At 44.4% G+C, this 22263-nt stretch overlaps 1 protein-coding gene across 2 annotated transcripts in view; it reads left to right on the top strand.

Moving 5' to 3' along the window:
• The first annotated feature begins 18502 nt into the window (after positions 1–18502).
• The window catches only part of LOC308578456 (heat shock factor protein 3-like), a 36972-nt gene continuing 33211 nt past the window's right edge, over positions 18503–22263 (top strand). For both annotated transcript variants that reach the window (XM_081178855.1, XM_081178856.1), the window contains exon 1: positions 18503–18788. The gene's annotated coding sequence lies outside the window, so the exon portion shown is untranslated. The remainder of the gene's footprint in view (positions 18789–22263) is intronic.

The following is a 22263-nucleotide window of genomic DNA, read 5'->3' as shown; positions in this document are numbered from 1 at the left end:
CTTCAAGGGTGTTGGGAGGACCAGATGGGAAGGAATGAACAAATGGAGAGTGGAAGAAATCTACTCTCCATTTTTTTTCATTCCCACCCTACCCCCAGTGCACATACAGCGCAAATTGTGAATTTATCAGGTTTAGCCAGCTTTGGGAAGGCAGCAATATCCCAAAGATAAATGAGACAGACGGACTTTGGTAATACACCTCTGCTCTGCTCCCTGTTCAGAAAAACTGCCAGACTTCCAGCTTAGGGGAGTGGATCATCTCAATTTTGTGGCATCTTAGCTGTGCAACAGCAACTCAGTCCTGCACCTAGCAGGGCATCTGGCTCTGGGAAGGAAGATCCAGGGTTCTGGCATGATCCTAAAGACTTTCCCTCCTTCCCAAAGATGGGAAGCACTTTCTGTGCTTCCATCATTGGAAAGGCGGTGCCAGGGCTCTGACATCCCAGAGCCTTTGCACCACCCTCCAAAAGCCAAATGAAATGGAGGCACTCTTGTGATCTTTGGTAAAATGGCCGCCTCTGGAAAGCCGCTATTTAGTGCCCCCAAGTGGATCTTGGTAATTTTGTTGTTGTTTTTTTAAATGATATTTATTAAAAGTTTAAAAATTACAACAAAGACAACAAAAAATTTAGCAGGACATACATTACAATACATAAAAAGAAAAACAATACAACAATACAACAAAAAGAAACAATAACACTAAAGCACAGATCCAATATTCCCTATCTTTACCTTTCATTTGCTTGTTTCATCGACCTCCTCACACCTCCCTTCTTTGTATTTTTTTAAAATAATGTTTATTAAAGTTTCACAGACAATAAGAAGTTTCAAAATTTAAACATAAGAAGAACTTCAAGAGTAAAAACATACAAGAACAAAACATAAAAATACACAGTAAACAACAATTAGCAGAAGAAAGAAAGAAAAAAAGGAGAGAGAAAAGAACAACCAAAAAAGCAAAACAAAAAATAGGTTAATATTTTCATCTCTTATACTTCATTCACTAGTTTCTTGACCTCCTCACACCTCCCATTTTGTATTCCAGTTCAAATATTAAATTCAGCAGATCCTTACCCTCTAGCATTTATCCTTTATCAATCCCCATTTACATTTTCTTAAAAGTCTTTTGACCAATACCACTTCTTTTTAATCAGACATCATTTTAACATTCCTTAATTTTACAGTGCTTCTGCAAGTAGTCTTTAAATTTCTTCCAGTCTTCCTCCACCGACTCTTCTCCCTGGTCACGAATTCTGCCAGTCATTTCTGCCAGTTCCATGTAGTCCATCACTTTCATCTGCCATTCTTCCAGTGTGGGTAGCTCCTGGGTCTTCCAATACTTCGCGATGAGTAGTCTTGCTGCTGTTGTTGCATACATAAAGAAAGTTCTATCCTTTTTTGGCACCAATTGGCCGACCATGCCCAGGAGAAAGGCCTCTGGTTTCTTCAGGAAGGTATATTTAAATACATTTTCATTTCATTATATATCACCTCCCAGAACGCCTTAATCCTTGGGCACGTCCACCAAAGGTGAAAGAATGTACCTTCTGTTTCTTTACATTTCCAACATTTTTTGTCGGGCAAGTGATAAATTTTTGCAAGCTTGACTGGGGTCATGTACCACCTGTATATCATTTTCATAATATTCTCTCTTAGGGCATTACATGCCGTAAATTTCATACCTGTGGTCCACAACTGTTCCCAGTCAGCAAACATAATGTTATGTCCAACATCCTGTGCCCATTTAATCAAAGCAGATTTTACTGTTTCATCCTGAGTATTCCATTTTAACAGCAAGTTATACATTCTTGAAAGTATCTTAGTATTGGGTTCTAACAATTCTGTTTCCAACTTTGATTTTTCCACCTGGAAGCCAATTTTTTTATCTAAGTTGTATACCTCTCTTATTTGCTAATAATGAAGCCAATCTCGCACTCTATCTTTTAATTTCTCAAAACTTTGCAATTTCAATTTGTCTCCTTCTTGCTCTAGGATCTCCCAATATTTTGGCCACTTGGCCTCCATATTGAGCCTTTTTTGAGCTTTTGCCTCCATTGGTGACAACCACCTTGGGGTTTTATTTTCAATTAAGTCTTTGTATTGTGTCCAGACATTGAACAATGCTTTCCTGACAATATGATTTTTAAATGCCTTATGTGCTTTAACCTTGTCGTACCACAAATATGCATGCCACCCAAAAACATTGTTAAAACCTTCTAAATCCAAAATGTCTGTGTTCTCAAGAAGCAGCCAGTCTTTCAACCAGCAGAAAGCTGCTGATTCATAATAGAGTTTAAGGTCTGGCAGGGCAAATCCCCCTCTTTCTTTTGCATCAGTTAGTATTTTAAATTTTATTCTGGGTTTCTTGCCCTGCCAGACAAATTTTGAAATGTCTCTCTGCCACTTCTTGAAACAGTCCATTTTATCCAAAATTTGTAACGATTGAAACAAAAACAACATTCTTGGCAATACATTCATCTTAATAACAGCAATTCGGCCCAACAAGGAAAGCTTCAAATTTGACCATATTTCTAAGTCCTTTTTAATATCCGACCAACATTTTTCATAATTGTCCTTAAATAAGTTCCCTTTTTTAGCTGTCATATTAATCCCCAAATATTTCACCTTCTTGACCACTGTTAAACCTGTCTCATTCTGAAACCTCTCTCTTTCAGTCATTGTTAGATTTTTCTCAAGAACTTTAGTTTTTAATTTATTCAATTTAAATCCTGCCACATGACCAAACTCCTGGATCAGTTCTAATACTCTTTTAGTGCTAGATTCTGGCTCCTGTAATGTCAATACCAGGTCATCTGCAAAAGCTTTCAATTTGTATTGTTTAGCTCCGACCGTTATACCTTTAATCAGATGGTCCCCTCTTATCATGTTTAACAAAACCTCCAGGACGGAAATAAAAAGCAATGGGGAAATTGGGCAACCTTGTCGTGTCCCTTTCTCTATCTTAAATTCCTCTGTTACGACGTTGTTAACTATTAATTTGGCCTTTTGTTCTGAATAAATTGCACCTATACCATTTTCAAACCCTTGACCGACCCCCATCCCCTGAAGATTTTTCTTCATAAAGCTCCAAGAAATATTGTCAAAAGCTTTCTCGGCGTCCACAAAAATTAAAACTGCTTTAGTATTGATATCCTCTTGCAACTTCTCCAAAATGTTAATTATATTCCTCGTGTTATCAGACAAGTGTCTGCCTGGAAGAAAGCAAGCTTGGTCCTTGTGTATCTCTTCCTTTAATACCTTTTTTAACCTCTTAACCAAAATGTCAGCAAAAATTTTATAATCCACATTTAGCAGGGATATGGGTCGGTAATTCTTAAGTTGTGTCTTTTCAGACTCAGTTTTCGGTATAAGTGTTATATACGCTTCTTTCCACGACTCAGGCGCTTTTCCCCCCCTCCAAAATTTCATAGCAAACCTCCTTTAATGGTTGAGTTATCCAGTCCTTCAGAGTTCTATAGTATTTTGAGGTTAGGCCGTCCGGCCCTGGAGATTTTCCCAACTGCATATTCTGAATGGTACCTTCCACCTCCTGTTCTGTAATTTTATAATTCAACATTGTCTTATTTTCTTGCGAGATTTTTTGTAATCCGTTTATTTTCAAAAACTGGTCTATATCGAACTCTTTCTGAGGCCCTTGTGTATATAGTTGTTTAAAATACCTCTGAAAGCATTTTCTAATTTCCACTGGGTTCTGAATGTTTTTTCCTTCAACTTCCAAATTGGTAATAGTATTGAGTTTTTGTCTTTTCTTCATCTGCCAAGCTAGCAGTTTCCCACATTTATTTGCTGATTCAAAAGTCCTTTGTCTGCACCTCCCTTCTTTGTATTCTAGTTCAATTAATTGTTTCAGCAAATTCTTTCCATCTTTCTCAATTTTTGTTCTATAATTTATCTTAACGGTCTAACCTTAAATTTTTTATTTTGGCCCATTATCAATCAGCTTTTACTTATTTCTTTATTACATTTCCGCTAAAACCATATAACTTCATTCCAGCATCCTTCTAACATTCATTAATTTTGCAATGTTTTTGTAAATATACTTTAATTTTTTTCCAATCTTCTTCCACCGACTCTTCTCCCTGGTCTCAGATTCTGCCAGTCATTTCTGCCAGTTCCATGTAGTCCATCAGCTTCATCTGCCATTCTTCCCTGGTGGGTAGATCTTGTGTCTTCCAGTGCTTTGCGATAAGTATTCTTGCTGCTGTTGTGGCGTACATTAAAAAAAATCCTATCTTTCCTTGGCACCAATTGGCTGACCATGCCCAGGAGAAAAGCCTCTGGTTTCTTCAGGAAGGTATATTTAAATACCTTTTTCATTTCATTATAGATCATCTCCCAGAATGCCTTAATCTTTGGGCATGTCCACCAAAGGTGAAAGAATGTGCCTTCAGTTTCATTATATTTCCAACATTTATTATCGGGCAGATGATAGATTTTTGCAAGCTTGAATGGTGTTATGTACCACCTATAGATCATTTTCATTAAATTCTCTTTTAAGGCATTACATGCCGTAAACGTCATACCAGTGGTCCATAACTGTTCCCAGTCAGCCATCATAATATTATGTCCAACATCTTGTGCCCATTTAATCATAGCAGATTTCACCGTTTCATCTTGAGTATTCCATTTCAACAGCAAGTTATACATTCTTGACAAATTCTTAACTTTAGGATCTAACAATTCTGTTTCCAATTTTGATTTTTCTACCTGGAAGCCTAATTTTTTGTCCAAATTATATGCCTCCATTATTTGATAATAATGGAGCCAATTTCGTACTCTGTTTTTTAATTTTTCAAAGCTCTGCAATTTTAATCTGTCACCCTCTTGTTCCAAAATTTCCCAATACTTCGGCCGTGGATCTTGGTAATTTTGTTCCAGCTCTGCTTGACACCTATGCGGAGAAACCACTAGCACCTCTCTGAATTTTGTACTGCAGCAGAGCAAGGATCCTGGCTCCAGGAATTAATGTCTAGGGCTCTGGCAGGATTCGAGAGCTCTTCCCTCCTTCCCAAAGCTGGACAAGTGCTTACTGGGCTTTGGGAAGAAGGCAGGAGGTCTCTGGAAGCACCTCAGATCGCCCTCCCACGTCCACCTTCCCAAAGTCTGGAAAGCAGCCCAAACTTCCGGGTTGGCGCCATCGCCGAATGGCGGATTCCCTCCAAGCTCCAGAGGGAGTCTGTTCGACAGGGGCCGGGTTCTGCCGCGCCAGCGACGCGGGGACCCTTAAAAACCATGGGCGCGGATGCCCGTGGACCTGGTGACTCGGCTGGCACCGTTAGCGCCCTCCCGACCCGTGAAGGAGCCTTTTTAAAGGCTGCGGAACGGGACGGGGAGCGGCGCGGTGCTGTGAGTTTACTGCTTCCCCTGCCGAGCGAAGCCGCATGCCATTCGTCGGGGAGCGCTGACTTCTTCCTTTGAAGATTTGGACTTAAAAATCAAGAGAAATCAAGATTTGGACTTAAAATCAAGAACAACAACCCGTAATTTGGAAACTGGATGAAAATTTTTCCCTTGTGAATTTGGTACGAGCGGGGGAGGTGCAAAGAGGAAGTCCGTCTCCCCCTCCCATTGTAAACATTTTTAAGCAAGGATTTTACAACTAAGGTCGAGAGATGAGTCTTTTTTTTCCTTTTTGGATAAAAGTTATTAATTCCACAGATTTATAAGTATAAGCTATTGTGCTGGAGGATAAGAGATTATTTTTTGATTAAGTTCCACCCTTCCCAGGACCGGGAGTGATCCGCGAGAGGAGCCTGCTGAGGAGATACAGAAGATTTTGACAGCTGTCAAACTAGCTGTCAAAGTCGGAAAAAACAGAAAGCTTTGGTTTAGCCGGTTATATTGTTATAAGTTGTTGAAATTAAAGAAGGACTGAAACAAATTAACCTGACTTTTGGATTGGAAGTGAAAGGAACACTAAATAACCAGAATCCCTCTAGAGGGGGTTCACGGACATTACAATGGAAATAGGTCGGAAAATACTGGCTGACTTGGATGAGGTCGTTTTTCTCATGGGAGAACTGCGAAAGATGTACGAGCAAGGTCATGTTTCGTCTACAAGTGCTACAAATTTGAAGTCAACAGCAAATATATCTATTGAGCTGGAAAAGGACTTGACGTGCAAAACCCAGGCAGCTGAACAAGAAAAGAAACTAGAGGAGGAAGAGATACACGCCGAACAGGAGGAGCAGAAAGGAGGGGCTGAAAGGTTACAGAAGGCAAATGAGCGCCAGAGGCCTGTCAAGATGGATATAAAAGAAAATAAGGATTGGAAGAGGAAGATTTGGTTTGAACTTAGAAATGAGGAGTGGAAAGATCTTTTGTGGAGATCTGAAGATTTAGGGATTATTAAGGTGGAAGCTGGAGCTTTTGGGACATTTGATCAAGGTGGAAGCTGGAGCTTTTGGGACATTTGGACTTAAGAAACAGGACTTGAGCTCCACCTTTAAACAAGGAGGCCTGGCTGGAAAGAGTATGGACATTACAGAGAGAGTGCCCCTTCGAGACTGGCTGCTAAATACAAGGGACTTTCAAAGAAGCCGGCAGAAAGGGACTGAGAGAGATTTGAGAGCCTCGGACGTGAGGTTGCCAGGCTAATAAATAGATGGACTAATGGACTATGGTTTTGGGATCGAAACCGGGGAAGGGAGGGTGGGGTTTGGAAATCCAAAGGGGGCTTGATTTTTTTTTTATTCTGTGTTTAACTTTGTGTTGCTATTAGTATAAGAATGGGGAATTCGTGGAAGGGAATTAGGGTCGTCCTTAGAAAAAGTTTTTTATAAATGATTGAGGTAAATAAGTTAAAAGTTGATATATAAATTGAATTAAATATAATAATGAATTAAGGTTAAAAATTTAATATAAATAAACATAATAACAAATTAAAGTTAAGAAATAAGAGATAAGAACTTGTTGGACAAATACTTGGACTTGGAATACAAGAAGGGGAGGTGAGGGGAAGACGCGGAAAGAAGTTATTGAAAATGGGATTGTAAGGGATGAATTCTTTTTTCCCCTTTCTTTTCTTTCTTTTTATTTTTTGTATTGCTTGAAACTCTAATAAATATTACTTTTTTTAAAAAAAAAAAGTCTGGAAAGCAGCCCTCCACCTTGCTGGGAGCCCTGTTCTGGGGATCACTGGCTTTGCACATTTTTTGCCCTCAAATTTTATCCCCCTTACTAAAGTAGTGGTGAACATATATTTACCCTTCTTTTCAATGAGGTGTCTATGCATTTCTGCTTTTCCACCACTAGAGGTGCATTTAGGAGTTTTCAATTACTGAGATAGTATAGCACTGTGTAAAAAACAAACAAACCAAGAACAAGAACAGCAATAATGGAATGAAAATAACATTAAGTATCTCGGGAAGAATATACCCTACAAGAAAAAACAGGTCTTATATTTATTAAACCATCGATGAAGTTCTGCTCTGTGAAAAGGCAGGGAGGTAGACAGACTGAATTGAGCATCTTACATGAACAGCGGTCTGAAAGGAAAAGGGTTGCAAGTACGGCTGAGCGATGTCTGGTTTTCAACATCGTGATATGTGAGCAGCTAAACATTGTGATATATATATATATATCTATATATATATCTATATCTATTTGCTTTCGTAGATTTTCACGGGTACAGGAATGCAGGTTTTGGTGTCTTCGGGTGTCTTCCCGTGTAAGAGTTGGGGTGTCTAGGCGACGTTTCGACGAGGTCTCACTCGTCATCTTCAGGCTGGTGTTTTCGGCTTCTTGTTACTTGTTACTGTTCCAGTAACAAGAAGCCGAAAACACCAGCCTGAAGATGACGAGTGAGACCTCGTCGAAACGTCGCCTAGACACCCCAACTCTTACACGGGAAGACACCCGAAGACACCAAAACCTGCATCTATATCTATATATATATCTATCTATATCTATCTATATATATATATACACACACACACACACACACACACACATATATATATATCAAAATAGTAAAATGCCTGAAATAAGGACAGAACTACATAGGGGCAGACAGAGTAATGTCTTTGCAACTGTTGGTAGCTGGTGGCATAAAACTGCTAGATTGTTACTTATCTTTCACTTATTACTACAATTGTTACTTAGTAGTGCAGATAGTTTTTAGATTGACACATTTTATCCAAAGTTGTAATTAGTGGCATATATGTGAAAGGTAAAGTGAGAGAATGTTTCCTAATAAACAGGAGGGAGACACAGGTACACACCTGTATGTTGGGCAGGGTTGGACAGCAACATGGGGGGACAGTGATTTGGGAGGCGACTTCCTGCTCATTCAGGGGAGTAAGGAGGTGCTAGTGGGGAGGGATGTGGGAACATTCTCTCCATTCACTTCTCCCTCTCCCCATACACACACCTGTGCAAAACTGTGATTGCTTCAGGTTTTGTGGGGCAGGGGTGGGGCAGCATCCCAAAGATAGACTAGATATATGAATATTGGTAATCTTTCAAAGCTGATATTTGAGTCCCAACTGCGGCACCAGAAAAACAGCCAGGCTTCCGGCTTAGGGAAGGTGGTGTCAGGGCTCTGGCAGATTCCCAGAGCTCTCGCACCACCCTCCCAAAAGCCATACAAAATGGAGGCACTCTGTAATGTTTCATAAAATGGCCGTCTGGCGAAGCTATTTGGTGCCCCCATGTGGAACTTCGTAATTTTGCCCCGCTTTGGGTTAGCACCCTGTGCAGATAAACTTTCTCTGCTGGCATCTTTCAATGAGCAAGGCGCCTGACTTGGGGAAGGTAGCTTCTGAAGCCCTTCTTCCCTTCTGAAAGTTGGGCATCCGCTTAATGGCTTTGGGAAGGAGACTGCCAGAGCCATGGTGCCACCTTCCTGAAGTTGATTAAGCAGCCCTCCACCTTGCTGTGGCCCCAGTTCAGGGGTTTTCTAAGTTTACATATTTTTCCTGTATACCAGATCCTCCGGCACATTCATCTGAGTGGAGCTGCAGGTTGTACCCCGCAGTGTCCTGTTGCTGCAAAGCCAGTGATGTGTATATATACCTTTTTGTACAATGAAGTATTTATGCATTTCTTGGTTCCACCGCTAGAGGTTCATTTTGGTTTTTGAATAACTGAAACAGTGTAGCATTATGTAAAGACGCTATGGCAATAATAGACTGGAAACAGTATTAAATGCATTGGAAGGAATATACCTACCAAGAAAAGCAGGTCCTCATAGATGACTATGGCATCTGGAGGTGTGTGTGGGGGAATAAATAATTGGAGAGCAAAGGAAAACCACGCTCCATTTATTTATTACACACCCCATACACACACCTGTCCAGAACTGCAATTAAAAAAATTCTTTCTTTTCTTTTTTTCTTATTCTTTATAAGAATAAAAGAAAATGATTATGAATTAGTTTGGAGATGGTATTTAACACTAGTCAGATTAAATCAAATAAACAAGGAATGTTCGGTGATATTTTGGAGGGAATGCCAGGAAACCAGGAATAATGTTCACTTGTCGTGGGGGTGTAAATATTTTCATTCTTTTTTTCAAGAGGGTGTTTAAGGAGATAACAGAAATCACTGGGTTAAAGCTGACCAAAAGTCCAGAAGTAGCATTATTATCAATTTCTGATGGGGTGGGAGGTTTGCAGGCTATGAAGGACTTGCTCACAAATTTATTGACAGGTGCACAAATTATTATAGCTAGGACATGGAAGGGGCAAGGTGAATATAAAATGGAAGAATGGTATAAAGGGGTGTGGGATATAGCTATTAATGATAAGTTAACATGTGCCATTAAGGTAAGATGGGGAATATGCAAGAGAAATGATTTTGAGGAGATATAGAAGGTGTTTGTAGAATTTGTACTGTTAAAACAGAAAGGAGACAAACCATCACAAGAGGTGTTGAAATTTTGGGAGGTTGGATAGTTATAATTGAAGGGTCTTGGGGGTTGGGGGTGCTCATTTTGATTCTTATTTATTTATGATTATTGCTTTGTCAAAAAAAATTTTTTTTAAGGAACTGTGATTAATCTTCTCTATTATGGGTCTTACTGCTGGTACCACTCTGGCTCTGGAAAGAAATCTCCAGGGCTCTGGCAAGGTCCTTAGCCCTTCCCTCCTACCCAAAACCCTTACTGTGCTTCTGTCATAGGGAAGGAGTCTGGCAACAGACCAGAGGGCTGACTCCGCCCTCCCAAAGCCAGACAAAATGGAGGCACTCTGGGATCTTTCATAAAATAGCAGTCTGTGGGAGGCTACTATTTGGCAGCCGCAAGTGCATCTTCTTAAACTTGCACCATCTCAGCTCTGCTTCATGTGTAGAGAAACTGCTGGCATGACTGCTGCATTGATCTGAATCCTGCACTGAGCACAGCGTCTGAGTCCGGGAATTAAGGTCTAGGGCTCCGAGAGCCCTTCCCTCCTTTCCAAAGCTGGGCAAGTGCTTACCGGGCTTTGGGAACGAAGCGCGAGGGTTCTTCTCATGTCCCAGAGCTGCCCCACTACCCTTCCCAAAGTGGGATACGCAGTGCTCCACCTTTCTGGGAATCCAGTTGTAGGGGTTACTGGCTGTATTCATTTTTGCCTTAGATTTTATCCACCAGCATCCTGCTCTGACAAAACCAGTTATGTATAGATGCTTACCTTTTTGTTCAAGGAAGTATTTATTTAATTCTAGGGATTCAACAGTGGCGGTGCATTTAGGATTTTTGAGTGGCTGAAATAGGATTGCATAGTTCAAAATTGATAACAGCAAAAATGGACTGGAAACAGCTGTAAGTGCCTCAGGAGGAATATACTTTACAATAAAAGCAGGTCCTATATGCAGTGTATTAGATCATATATGCGGTTCTGCTGCATGAAAAGGCATGGAGGTTGACAGACTGAAATGAGCATCCAACATGAACAAATGTCAAAAAGGAAAAGGGCTGCAAGTATGGCTGGGCGATGCAAGATCATGATATACCAGGAGCTAAACATCACGATTTGAAGCCGATGTTTGCCGCCCCCCAATGGATCTTCTTAATTTTGCATCTGCTCTGTTCCATATGCACAAAAACTGCCAGGCTTCCAGCTTAGTGCAGGGCTCTGGCAGCATCCCAGAGCCTTTGCGCCGCCCTCCAAAAGCCAGACAAAATGGAGGCACCCTGTAATCTTTCATAAAATGGCTGCCTCTGGCAACACCCCGGGGCACACCCACACATCACCTTCCCAAAGTCTGGTAAGCAGCCCTCCACCTTGCTGGGGAACCAGTTTTGGGATTACTGGCTTTTTGTATTTTTGCCTTGGATTTTGTTTACCATGTCCAGCCCTGACAAAAGCAATGATGTACATATGCTTACCCATTTGTACCATGAAGTATTTCTGCAATTTTGAGATTCCACCAGCAGTGGCGCATTTAGGATTTTTGAATGAATGAGATAATATAGCATTGTGTAGAAGAAGAAGAAGAAGAAGAAGAAGAAGAAGAAGAAGAAGAAGAAGAAGAACAGCAGCAATGGACTGCAAACAGTGTTAAGTGTCTCAGAAGGAATATGCCCTACAAGAAAAGAAGGTCCTACATGCCCTGTATTAGATCATAGTTGAGAATCTGCTCATTTAAAAGGCATGGAGATCGACAGACTGAAATGAACACAGGCCAGAAATTAAAAGTACTGCAAGTAGGGCTGGGCAATGTCTGGTTCTCAAAATCGTGGGATACGAGCAGCTAACCATTCTAATATACTTATATATTACAATGTCTGAAATAAGTATAGAGCTATGTAGAGGCGAATGGAATAATGTCATAGCAGCTGCTAGTACTTAGTGGCATAAAACCAATAGATTTTCCCTTATCTTTCACATATTGCTACAACTGTGATTCTATAGTGCATATAATTTTTTATTAACACTTTTCCCCCAAAGTTAAAACTCTAGAAGTAATTAGCAGTACAGCAATAAAAGGTAAGGTGAGTGAATGTTCACTAATAGACATGAGGGAAACACAAGGACACATCTGTATGTTGGGGAGCAACATGGGGGCGCGATTGGGGAGGCGAGGTGGAAATGGCTTCTTGCTCTTCCAAGGGCCCCAGGAAGGTTTGGGTGTCAGGTGGTGCAGGGTAAATAAATAAATGAATGGACTACAGAGGAAACCCACCCATTCTCTATTTATTTGTCCTACCACCACCACTTCTTCTTAGGCAATCAATCGTAGCTGAGTAAGATTGTCTTCCATGAAAACGGTCTTAACAATGAGTCTGTGAGTAACTGTGGAGGCCAATTCTGGATCCACACATTCTTCCACAGTGGGGACATAGGTTTTGAGACGGGAGTTGATCACTGTGAGGGTTTGCCAAGCGTGCCTTCATTTTAGCTCATTTCTTCCTTTCGTCCTGAGTTCGAGCATCTTCAAAGCCCATGACACCTTTGTTAATGGCTGTTCTCCAACTGGAGTGCTCACAGGCCTGTGTTTCCCAGTTGTCAATGTTTATACTACATTTTTTTAAAGATTTGCCTTGAGAATCTTTAAACGTCTTTTATTGACCACCAGCATTACACTTTTCATTTTTAAGTTAGGAATAGAGTAGTTGCGGGGACTTCCGGGTTAGCGCGAACGGGTAATGGCGGATTCCTTCCGAGTTCCGGAGGGAATCAGCTCCGTGGAAGACGGGTCTTGCCGCGGCGGCGACGCGGGGACCCTCAGAAACCACAGGCGCTTTAGCCTGTGGACCTGGTGACTCGGCAGGCACCAATTCCGCCCCCGACCCACGAAGGAGCCTTTTTAAAGGCTGCAGGAGCGGGAGACGAGGAGTGGCATGGTGCTGTGAGTAGACCGCTTCTCCCACGGAGCGAAGCCGCATGCTATGACCGGAGAGTGCTGACTTCTTCCTTTGAACAATTGGACTCTTAAAAGCAACAACCCGTGAGTAATATGGAAATTGGACTTAAAAATCTTTTTTTCTGTGGAATTAGGCACGATCGGGTGAGGTGCTAAAAGGAAGTCCGCCTCCCCGTCTTGTAGACAAACTAAAGCAAGAATTAGATAACTAAGGTCGAGAGAACACCTTTCTCTTTATTGGATAAAAGTTATTAATTTCACGACTTGGCAGTATAAGTGATTTTGCTGAAGGATTTGAGCTGAATTTAAGAGCTGAAGTGCAACCCCCCGGGACCCGGGGGTGATCCGCGAGAGAGCCTGTTGAGGAGATACAAAGAGTTTGACAGCTGTCAAACTAGCTGTCAAAGCTGGAAAAGGAAAAGAAAATCTGGCTTCTGCTATCTTTGCTGGATATTTTGTTACAATTGGATTTTTAAACTGTTGAAAACAAAGAATTTTAGTAACAAACTAACTTGACTGTTGGGTTGGAGTTGGAAGGAATATTAAGTAACCTGAATCCCTCTAGAGGGGGTTCTGAGACATTACAATGGCTGCAGGTGGAAAAATACAGGCTGAGCTGGACAGAATGTTTTTTCTCATGGAAAAGTTACAAGGCCAGAGTCAAGCTTTGGCTACAAATGTTACAACTTTGGAATCAAGAGTAAACAAACTTGCTGAATCTGTTAAGGACTTGACTCAAGAGACCTATGCAGCTGAACAGGAAGAGATATGTGCTGTTTCAGAGGAGTCTGAAGGAGGAGCGGAATTGCCGAAGATGACAAAGGAGAGCCAGAGGCATGCTAAGATTGATATAAAGATAAACATGACCTGGATGATGAAAATTTGTTTTGAAGTGGAGAATGAAGAATGGAGGGATCTCCCCAGGGGGAGACCTGAAGACTTATGGATTACAAATTTGATTGAGGCAAGAATTGGAGCTTTTGGGACATCTGGAACACTTGGACTTAAAAGGAACAAGAAACAAGATTCGGGCTCCATTTTTGAATATGGAGATCTGGTAGGAGGAACCATTGATCATATTGGGTCGGAGCTTCTCCGAGACTGGATGTCCAATATAAAGGACTACCCAAAAAAACCAGCAAAGAGGGACTGAGAGAGATTTGAGGGCCTCGGCCGTGAGGTCTCCAGGCTGAGAGCTGATAGACTGATGGACATTTTTCTTTGGGGATCGAAACTGGGAAAGGGGGGGTGAGAGTTTGGGAACCCAAAGGGTGTATAATTATATGTTATCTTTTTATCTTTTTACTTTGTTTTGTAATAATTATAAAAATTGGGAAAGTTGTGGAAGGGAATTTGGGTCGACCTTAGAAAAAGGTTTAAAAGAATGAGTATCTGTTGATTTAATTGAGGGTTTTAAGTTAAAATTAGATAATTAAGGTGAATTAAATATAATAATAACAAGGTAAAGGTTGGGGATAAGAACTTGCTGAGTTAACTATTGGAATTGGAATATAAGAAGGGGAGGTGTGGGGAAGTCAGGGAAAGATGTTAAAAAATAAGGATGTGAAATTATACTTGTTATTTGTGTGGTGTTTAATTGTGTTTTTGTGTTTGTTTAAAAATTTGTGAAACTTCAATAAAAATTTATTTTTTAAAAAAAGGAATAGAGTAGTTGCTTTGGAAGACGATAATCAGGCATCCGCACAACATGACCAATCCAGCAAAGTTGATGTTGAAGCATCATTGCTTCAACACTGGTGATCTTTGCTTCTTCCAGTACACTGGCATTAGTTTGCCTGTCTTCCCAAGTGATGTGTAAAAAATTTCGCAGACACTGTTGATGGAATCTTTCGAGGCGTTGGCGATGGCGTTTATAAGTGGTCCATGTTTCACAAGCATACAGTAAGGTTGGTAGTACAATAGCTTTGCAAACAAGCATTTTGGTTTCATAGAATCATAGAATCATAGAATCACACCCCTTTGTAAAGGTTTAATGTTGTAAAAGTAATTAGTAGCATAGCTGTTGCATAAAGCTGTAGGAAACCCACTCTCCCTCTATTTCCCCCCTCAAATACACACACCTGTGCAAAACTGCAATTGCATCAGGTTTAGCTGCCTTTGCAAAGGGGGTAGCATCCTAAAGATAGATAAGATAGATAGATGATAGATGATAGATAGATAGAAGATAGATAGATAGATAGATGATAGATAAGATAAGATAAGATAAGATAAGATAAGATAAGATAAGATATAAGATAAGACAAGATAGACTTTGGTAATCTCTTGAAGCTGATATTTGGCTCCCCCAAGTGGATCTTCTCATTTTTGCAGCACCTCTACTCTGCTCACTGCAGAAAAACTGCCACACTTATAGTTTAGGGAGGGCCACCCTCCCAAAGCGAGACAAAATGGATCCACTGCATAATCCTTCATAAAATGGCACTAGTGCGGGGCTATTTGACACCCCCAAGTGGATCCTTGTAATTTACTGCCACGTCGGCTTGGCGCCCTGTGCAGAGAAACTGCTCGCATGGCTCTTCATCCCGCACTGCAGCAGAGCAAGTCACCTGGCTTGGGGAATGAATATGTCCAGGGCAGAATATTAGAGCCTTTTTCTCCTTCCTAAAGCTGGGCAAGGGGTTACTGGGTTTTGAGAAGAAGGCGGTATGTATTAGATCATATATGCGGTTCTGCTGGGAGATTGACAGACTGAAATTAGCATCCTATATGAACACAGCCAGAAAGGAAAAGGGCTGTAATTAGGGATGGACGATTTTCAACATCGTGATAGATCAGCAGCTAAACATTGTGATATACTGATATTGCACAATGTCTGGAATAAGGTCTGCACTACATAGAGGCAAACGGAGTAATGTCTTGGCAACTGCTGCTACTTAGTGACAGAAAACTGATTTATTTTTACTTACCGTATTTTTCGCACTATAGGACGCACTTTTTCCCCTCCAAAAATGAAGGGGAAATGTGTGTGCGTCCTATGGTGCGAATGCAGGCTTTTGCTGAAGCCTGGAGAGCGAGAGGGGTCCGTGCGCACCGACCCCTCTCGCTCTCCAGGCTTCAGGAAGCTATCCCAAGTCTTGCAAGCCCGGCGGGATGTCCCGCGGGCTCGCAAGGCTTGCGGGCAGCAGCCTGCACCCAAAAGCTGGGGACAGCGGGGAGGCGCAGAGCCGCCACCCCGCTATTCCCCGACCTGATCTGGAGGCTGGCGGGGGGAGAAGCAAGCCTGCTTCTCCCCCCCACCATCCCCACAACCTCCAGATCAGGTCGTGGAAAAGCGGGATGGCGGCGCTCCGCTATCCCGCTTTTCCCCGACCTGATCGGGAGGCTGGCGGGGGGAGAAGCAAGCCTGCTTCTCCCCCCCACCAGCCCCACAACCTCCAGATCAGGTCGTGGAAAAGCGGGATGGCGGCGCTCCGCTATCCCGCTTTTCCCCGACCTGATCGGGAGGCTGGGGGAGGGAGAAGCAAGCCTGCTTCTCCCCCCCACCAGCCCCACAACCTCCAGATCAGGTCGGGGGAAAGCGGGATGGCGGCGCTCCGCTATCCCGCTTTTCCCCGACCTGATCGGGAGGCTGGGGGAGGGAGAAGCAAGCCTGCTTCTCCCCCCCACCAGCCCCACAACCTCCAGATCAGGTCGGGGGAAAGCGGGATGGCGGCGCTCCGCTATCCCGCTTTTCCCCGACCTGATCGGGAGGCTGGGGGAGGGAGAAGCAAGCCTGCTTCTCCCCCCCACCAGCCCCACAACCTCCAGATCAGGTCGTGGAAAAGCGGGATGGCGGCGCTCCGCTATCCCGCTTTTCCCCGACCTGATTGGGAGGCTGGGGGAGGGAGAAGCAAGCCTGCTTCTCCCCCCCCCCACATCCCCACAACCTCCAGATCAGGTCGTGGAAAAGCGGGATGGCGGCGCTCCGCTATCCCGCTTTTCCCCGACCTGATCGGGAGGCTGGGGGAGGGAGAAGCAAGCCTGCTTCTCCCCCCCCACATCCCCACAACCTCCAGATCAGGTCGGGGGAAAGCGGGATGGCGGCGCTCCGCTATCCCGCTTTTCCCCGACCTGATCGGGAGGCTGGGGGAGGGAGAAGCAAGCCTGCTTCTCCCCCCCCCACCATCCCCACAACCTCCCGGCTTCAGGAGAGCCCCACCGCCAGCCCCACAAGCTCGGGGGACAGCGGGAGAGGCGCAGCGCGCCATCCCGCTGTCTCCCGACATGGTTTGGAGGTTGGCGGAAGGCTTCCTCCTCCCCCAGCCCCGCAAGTTCCCAGAGCCATGCCAAAGCATGGCTCTGGGTCCCGTTCTGGGGGAGGGGGAAGCTCGGGCTTCCCCGCCCCAGCCCCGCGCCTGGGGGGGGGGATAAATTTTTTTTGCCTTTATTTCCCCCCCCCAATCTAGGTGCGTCCTATGGACCGGTGCGTCCAATAGTCCGAAAAATACGGTACTTTTCACGTATTGCGAAACCCACTCCACTCAACATTTCATTTATTCAACACCCTTGGAAGAGCAGGAAGTGATTAACACCTTGCCTCCCAGAAATGAATAAATAAAAGGGGAATGGAGTAAACCCACTCCCCATTTACTTATCTCCCCTCCTGTACAAAACTGCTATTGCATTTGGGAAAGCGGTAGCATCCCAGAGTGCTCACGCTGCCCTCCCAAAGACATTGGTAATCATTTGAGGCCAATTTTTCGTGCCCTCAAGGGGATCCTCCCTATTTTGGGTCTTATTGCTGGTACCACTCTGGCTCTGGGCAGGAATTTCCAGGACTCTGGTATGGTCCTAGAGCCTTTCCCTTCTTCCCAGAGATGGGCAAGCCCTTACTGTGCTTCTGTCATAGGGAAGGCGGTGCCAAGGCTGTGGCAGCATCCCAGAGCCCTCACACCACCCTCCAAAAGCCACACAAAATGGAGGCACTCCGTAATCTTTCATAAAATGGCCGCCTGTCTGAGGCTATTTAGTGCTCCCACGTGGATCTTTGCAATTTTGTGGCGCTTCGTCTTTTGCATATAACTTTTAAATTTGCAGAAAGTTGTATAAGTAATTAATACTCTACCTCTCAAAGGTAAAGTGAATGGTGCCTGTTACACAGTGTTGGGCAGCAAAGAGGAGGGGGGCAATTTCAGAGGTGAGGTGGAAATCACTTTATGCTCTTGCAAGGGTGTTAGGTCATGTGGGGGAATAAATAAAGAAATGGGGAGATGAGGAAACTCAGTCTTCATTTATTTATACTTCTCCCCATACACCTACCTGTGCAGAACTGTGATTGCAACAGGTGTCTTTGGGAAAAGAGCACTTGTGCTGCCCAACCAAAGACAAATAAGATGGGTGGACTTTGCATAGCTCAGTTGGTTAGAGTGTGGTGCTGATAATGCCACAGTTGCACAATTGATCCCCATATGGGACAGCTGCATATTCCTGCTTTGCAGGGGGTTGGACTGGATGACCCTCAGGGTCCCTTCCAACTCTACAGTTCTATGATTCTATTTTTCTGCTCCCAATGCTTAGCGCCCTCAAGGGGATTTTCTCTATTATAGATCTTACTGCTGTCACCCCTTGGTCCTAGAGTCCTTCCCTCCTTCCCAAATATGGGCAAGCACTTCTTAGGTTTCCGGCTTATGTAAGGCAGTGCCAGGGCTCTAGCATAACCCAGAGCCCTTGCACCATCCTCTCCAAAAGCCAGACAAAATGGAGGCACTCTCTGATCTTTCACAAAATGGTGGCTTTGTGAGTCCGCTATTTACCACCCCCCAAGTGGATCTTCTTAATTTTTTGTCACCTTGGCTGGCATCCTGTGTAGAGGAACAGCTGTCATTCCTGTCAATCCTGCACTGAGCATGGAGGCTTTTTGGGGTCCCTCACTCTGGCAAGTTCCTGGAGCATTCCCAAAGCTCGGCAAGCGTTTACTGACAGCCAGGAGAGCTCTGGCAGCATTCCATAGCCCCACCACAACCACCTTCCCAAAGTCAGGTAAGCAGCCCCATACTTGGCTGGGGACTTTATTCATTTTTTCCTCAGATTTTGTCCTCCAGCATCCTGCCCTGACAAAACTAGTGATGTGTAGATGCTTTATCTTGTTGTTCAATGAAGTATTTATGTGATTTTGTGTTCCACCACTAGAGGTGCTTTTAGGATTTGTGAATGACTGAGATAGCATAGCACTGTGTAAACAAGAGAACAGCAATAATGGACTGGAAACCGTGTTAAGTATCTTGGGAAGAATACCTGTCATGTATTAGATAATAGATGTGGTTCTGCTATGTGAAAAAGGCATGGAGACTGACAGACTGAAATGAGCATCCTACATGAACACAAGCCAGAAATTAAAAGGGCTGCAAGTACAGCTGGGAGCGATTCTCAAGATCGCGATAAGTCTAAACATCGTGATACATTGATATTGCACAAGGTCTGAAATAAGTACCTTTAACATATTGCTGCAACTGTTATGTCACAGTACAGATAATTTTAGCCTAGCACATTTTCTCTTAAGTTAAAGTTGCAGAAATAGTAGCATAGATATCAAAGATAAGGTGAGAGAATGTTCCTTAATAGACGAGAGAGAGAAAAGTACACACCTGTATGTTTTGCAGTAACATGGGGGGGATTTGGGAGACCATGCATAAGGGTGTCAAGAGGTGGAGAAACAAATAGTAAGCAGAGAAAAAACACACTTCATTGATTTCTCTCTCACACCCACCCTATACACACACCTGTGCAAAACTGCTATTGCATCAGGTTTAGCTGGCTTTGAAAAGGGGGCAGCTTTCAAAAATGGAATATTTGGTGTCCCCAAGTGTATCTTCTTAATTTTGTGGCAACTCAGCTCTGTTCCATGAGTAGAAAAACTGCCAGGCTCCTGGCTTAGGGAAAGTGGTGCCAATGCTCTGGCAGCATCCCAGAGAACTCACACCACCCTCCAAAAGCCACACAAAATGGAGGCACTCCGTAATCTTTCATAAAATGGCCGCCTGTCTGAGGCTATTTAGTGCTCCCACGTGGATCTTTGCAATTTTGTGGCACTTCGTCTTTTGCATATAACTTTTAAATTTGCAGAAAGTTGTATAAGTAATTAATACTCTACCTCTCAAAGGTAAAGTGAATGGTGCCTGTTACACAGTGTTGGGCAGCAAAGAGGAGGGGGGCAATTTCAGAGGTGAGGTGGAAATCACTTTATGCTCTTGCAAGGGTGTTAGGTCATGTGGGGGAATAAATAAACAAATGGAGAGATGAGGAAACTCAGTCTTCATTTATTTATACTTCTCCCCATACACCTACCTATGCAGAACTGTGATTGCAACAGGTGTCTTTGGGAAAAGAGCACTTGTGCTGCCCAACCAAAGACAAATAAGATGGGTGGACTTTGCATAGCTCAGTTGGTTAGAGTGTGGTGCTGATAATGCCACAGTTGCACAATTGATCCCCATATGGGACAGCTGCATATTCCTGCTTTGCAGGGGGTTGGACTGGATGACCCTCAGGGTCCCTTCCAACTCTACAGTTCTATGATTCTATTTTTCTGCTCCCAATGCTTAGCGCCCTCAAGGGGATTTTCTCTATTATAGATCTTACTGCTGTCACCCCTTGGTCCTAGAGTCCTTCCCTCCTTCCCAAATATGGGCAAGCACTTCTTAGGTTTCCGGCTTATGTAAGGCAGTGCCAGGGCTCTAGCATAACCCAGAGCCCTTGCACCATCCTCTCCAAAAGCCAGACAAAATGGAGGCACTCTCTGATCTTTCATAACATGGTGACCTTGCGAGTCTGCTCTTTAGCGCCCCCAAGGGGATCTTCTTAATTTGGCACCCTGTGCAGAGAAAATGCTGGCACCTCTCTCAATCCTGCACTAAGCAAGAAGGCTGGCTCTGGAATGAAGGTGTAGGGTTCTTGCAGGCTCCTAGAACCCTTCTCTCCCTCCCAAAGCTGGGCAAACACTTACTCGGCATTACTTAGGGTCATAAAACTGACAAGATATTTACTTACCTTTCACATATTGCTGCAGCTGTTATTTCATAGCACAGATAATTTTAAAATTTGCACTTTTTCTCTAAAAGTATGGCTGTAGAAGTAAACAGTAGCATAGCTAACAGGTAAGGTGAGATATTGTTTCCTAAAAGTTTAATTACCGAATTTTTCGCCCTATAGGATGCACTTTTCCCCTCCAAAAATGAAGGGAAAACGTGTGTGCGTCCTATGGGGCGAATGCAGGCTTTCGCTGAAGTCTGGAGAGCGAGAGGGGTCGGTGCACACCGACCCCTCTCGCTCTCCAGGCTTCAGGAAGCTCTGCGCAACCCTCGGGAGACCAGCTCCGAGGGTTGCGCAGAGCTGCCTGCAGTCCCAGGCTCAGCGCAGCTCTGCGCGGCCACCGGGAGCCGGCGCAAAATCCCGCCCCGCTCCGGATGGCTGCGCAGAGCTGCCTGCAGTCCCAGGATCAGCGCAGCTCTGCACGGCCACCAGGAGCCGGGCACGAAGTCCCACCCCGCTCCGGATGGCCGCGCAGAGCTGCCTGCAGTCCCCGGCTCAGCGCAGCTCTGCGTGGCCACCGGGAGCTGGGCACGAAGTCCCGCCCCGCTCCCGATGGCCGCGCAGAGCTGCCTGCAGCCCCGGGATCAGCGCAGCTCTGCGCGGCCACTGGGAGCCGGGCGCGAAGTCCCGCCCCCCTCCCGATGGCCGCGCAGAGCTGCCTGCAGTCCCGGGATCAGCGCAGCTCTGCGCGGCCACCGGGAGTGGGGCGCAAAGTCCCGCTCCGCTCCGGATGGCCGCACAGAGCTGCCTGCAGTCCCGGGATCAGCGCACTTCTCCCCATAGCCAGCCCCACAAGCTCGGGGGACAGCGGGGAGGCAGAGCACGCCTTCCTGCTGTTCCCTGACCTGGTTCTTCCAGCCCCGCACCTGGGGGGTGAATAATTTTTTCCCCTTTATTTCCCCCCCCCCAAAAAAACTAGGTGCATCCTATGGGCCGGAGCGTCCTATGGGGCGCAAAATACGGTACATAATCAAGGGGGGGAAGCAAATTTTGTGAAGTGAGGGAGACACAGAAACACACACACACACACACACAGAGAGAGAGAGAGAGAGAGAGAGAGAGAGAGAGAGAAGGGGACCAGTGAGGAAGGAGGCTTAAACAACAGGCCAAGTTTTAGTTTTATTTTATTTAACTCAAAAGTTTTAACCCCAGTTCATTTTTCTCCAGGACTAGCAGCGGGTTCCAAGGAAGCCCAGCTGAGGGCAGCAGTCGTTCAAAAGGCAGGGCTGGACAGCCACATGGCAGCTTTTGTGAGGCTAGACATAATGGGCTTCCTGCATCGGAGGCCTCCCTCAACCACCTTAAAAACAAGAAGCTCATGGCCTCAATATTACTGAGGAAAGTTTCTGGGTAGGCTCCTTTCTTCAGCGCCTGTTCTCGTGGATTGCTTCCATCTGCAAGAGGCAGGAGAGAGCTGAGGTGCCAG

The sequence above is a fragment of the Podarcis bocagei genome, assembly GCF_964188305.1.
Source record: "Podarcis bocagei genome assembly, chromosome: Z".
Lineage (NCBI taxonomy): Eukaryota > Metazoa > Chordata > Lepidosauria > Squamata > Lacertidae > Podarcis > Podarcis bocagei.
The sequence above is the reverse complement of the archived record's forward strand: the minus strand, read 5'-3'. Positions and strand labels throughout refer to the sequence as shown.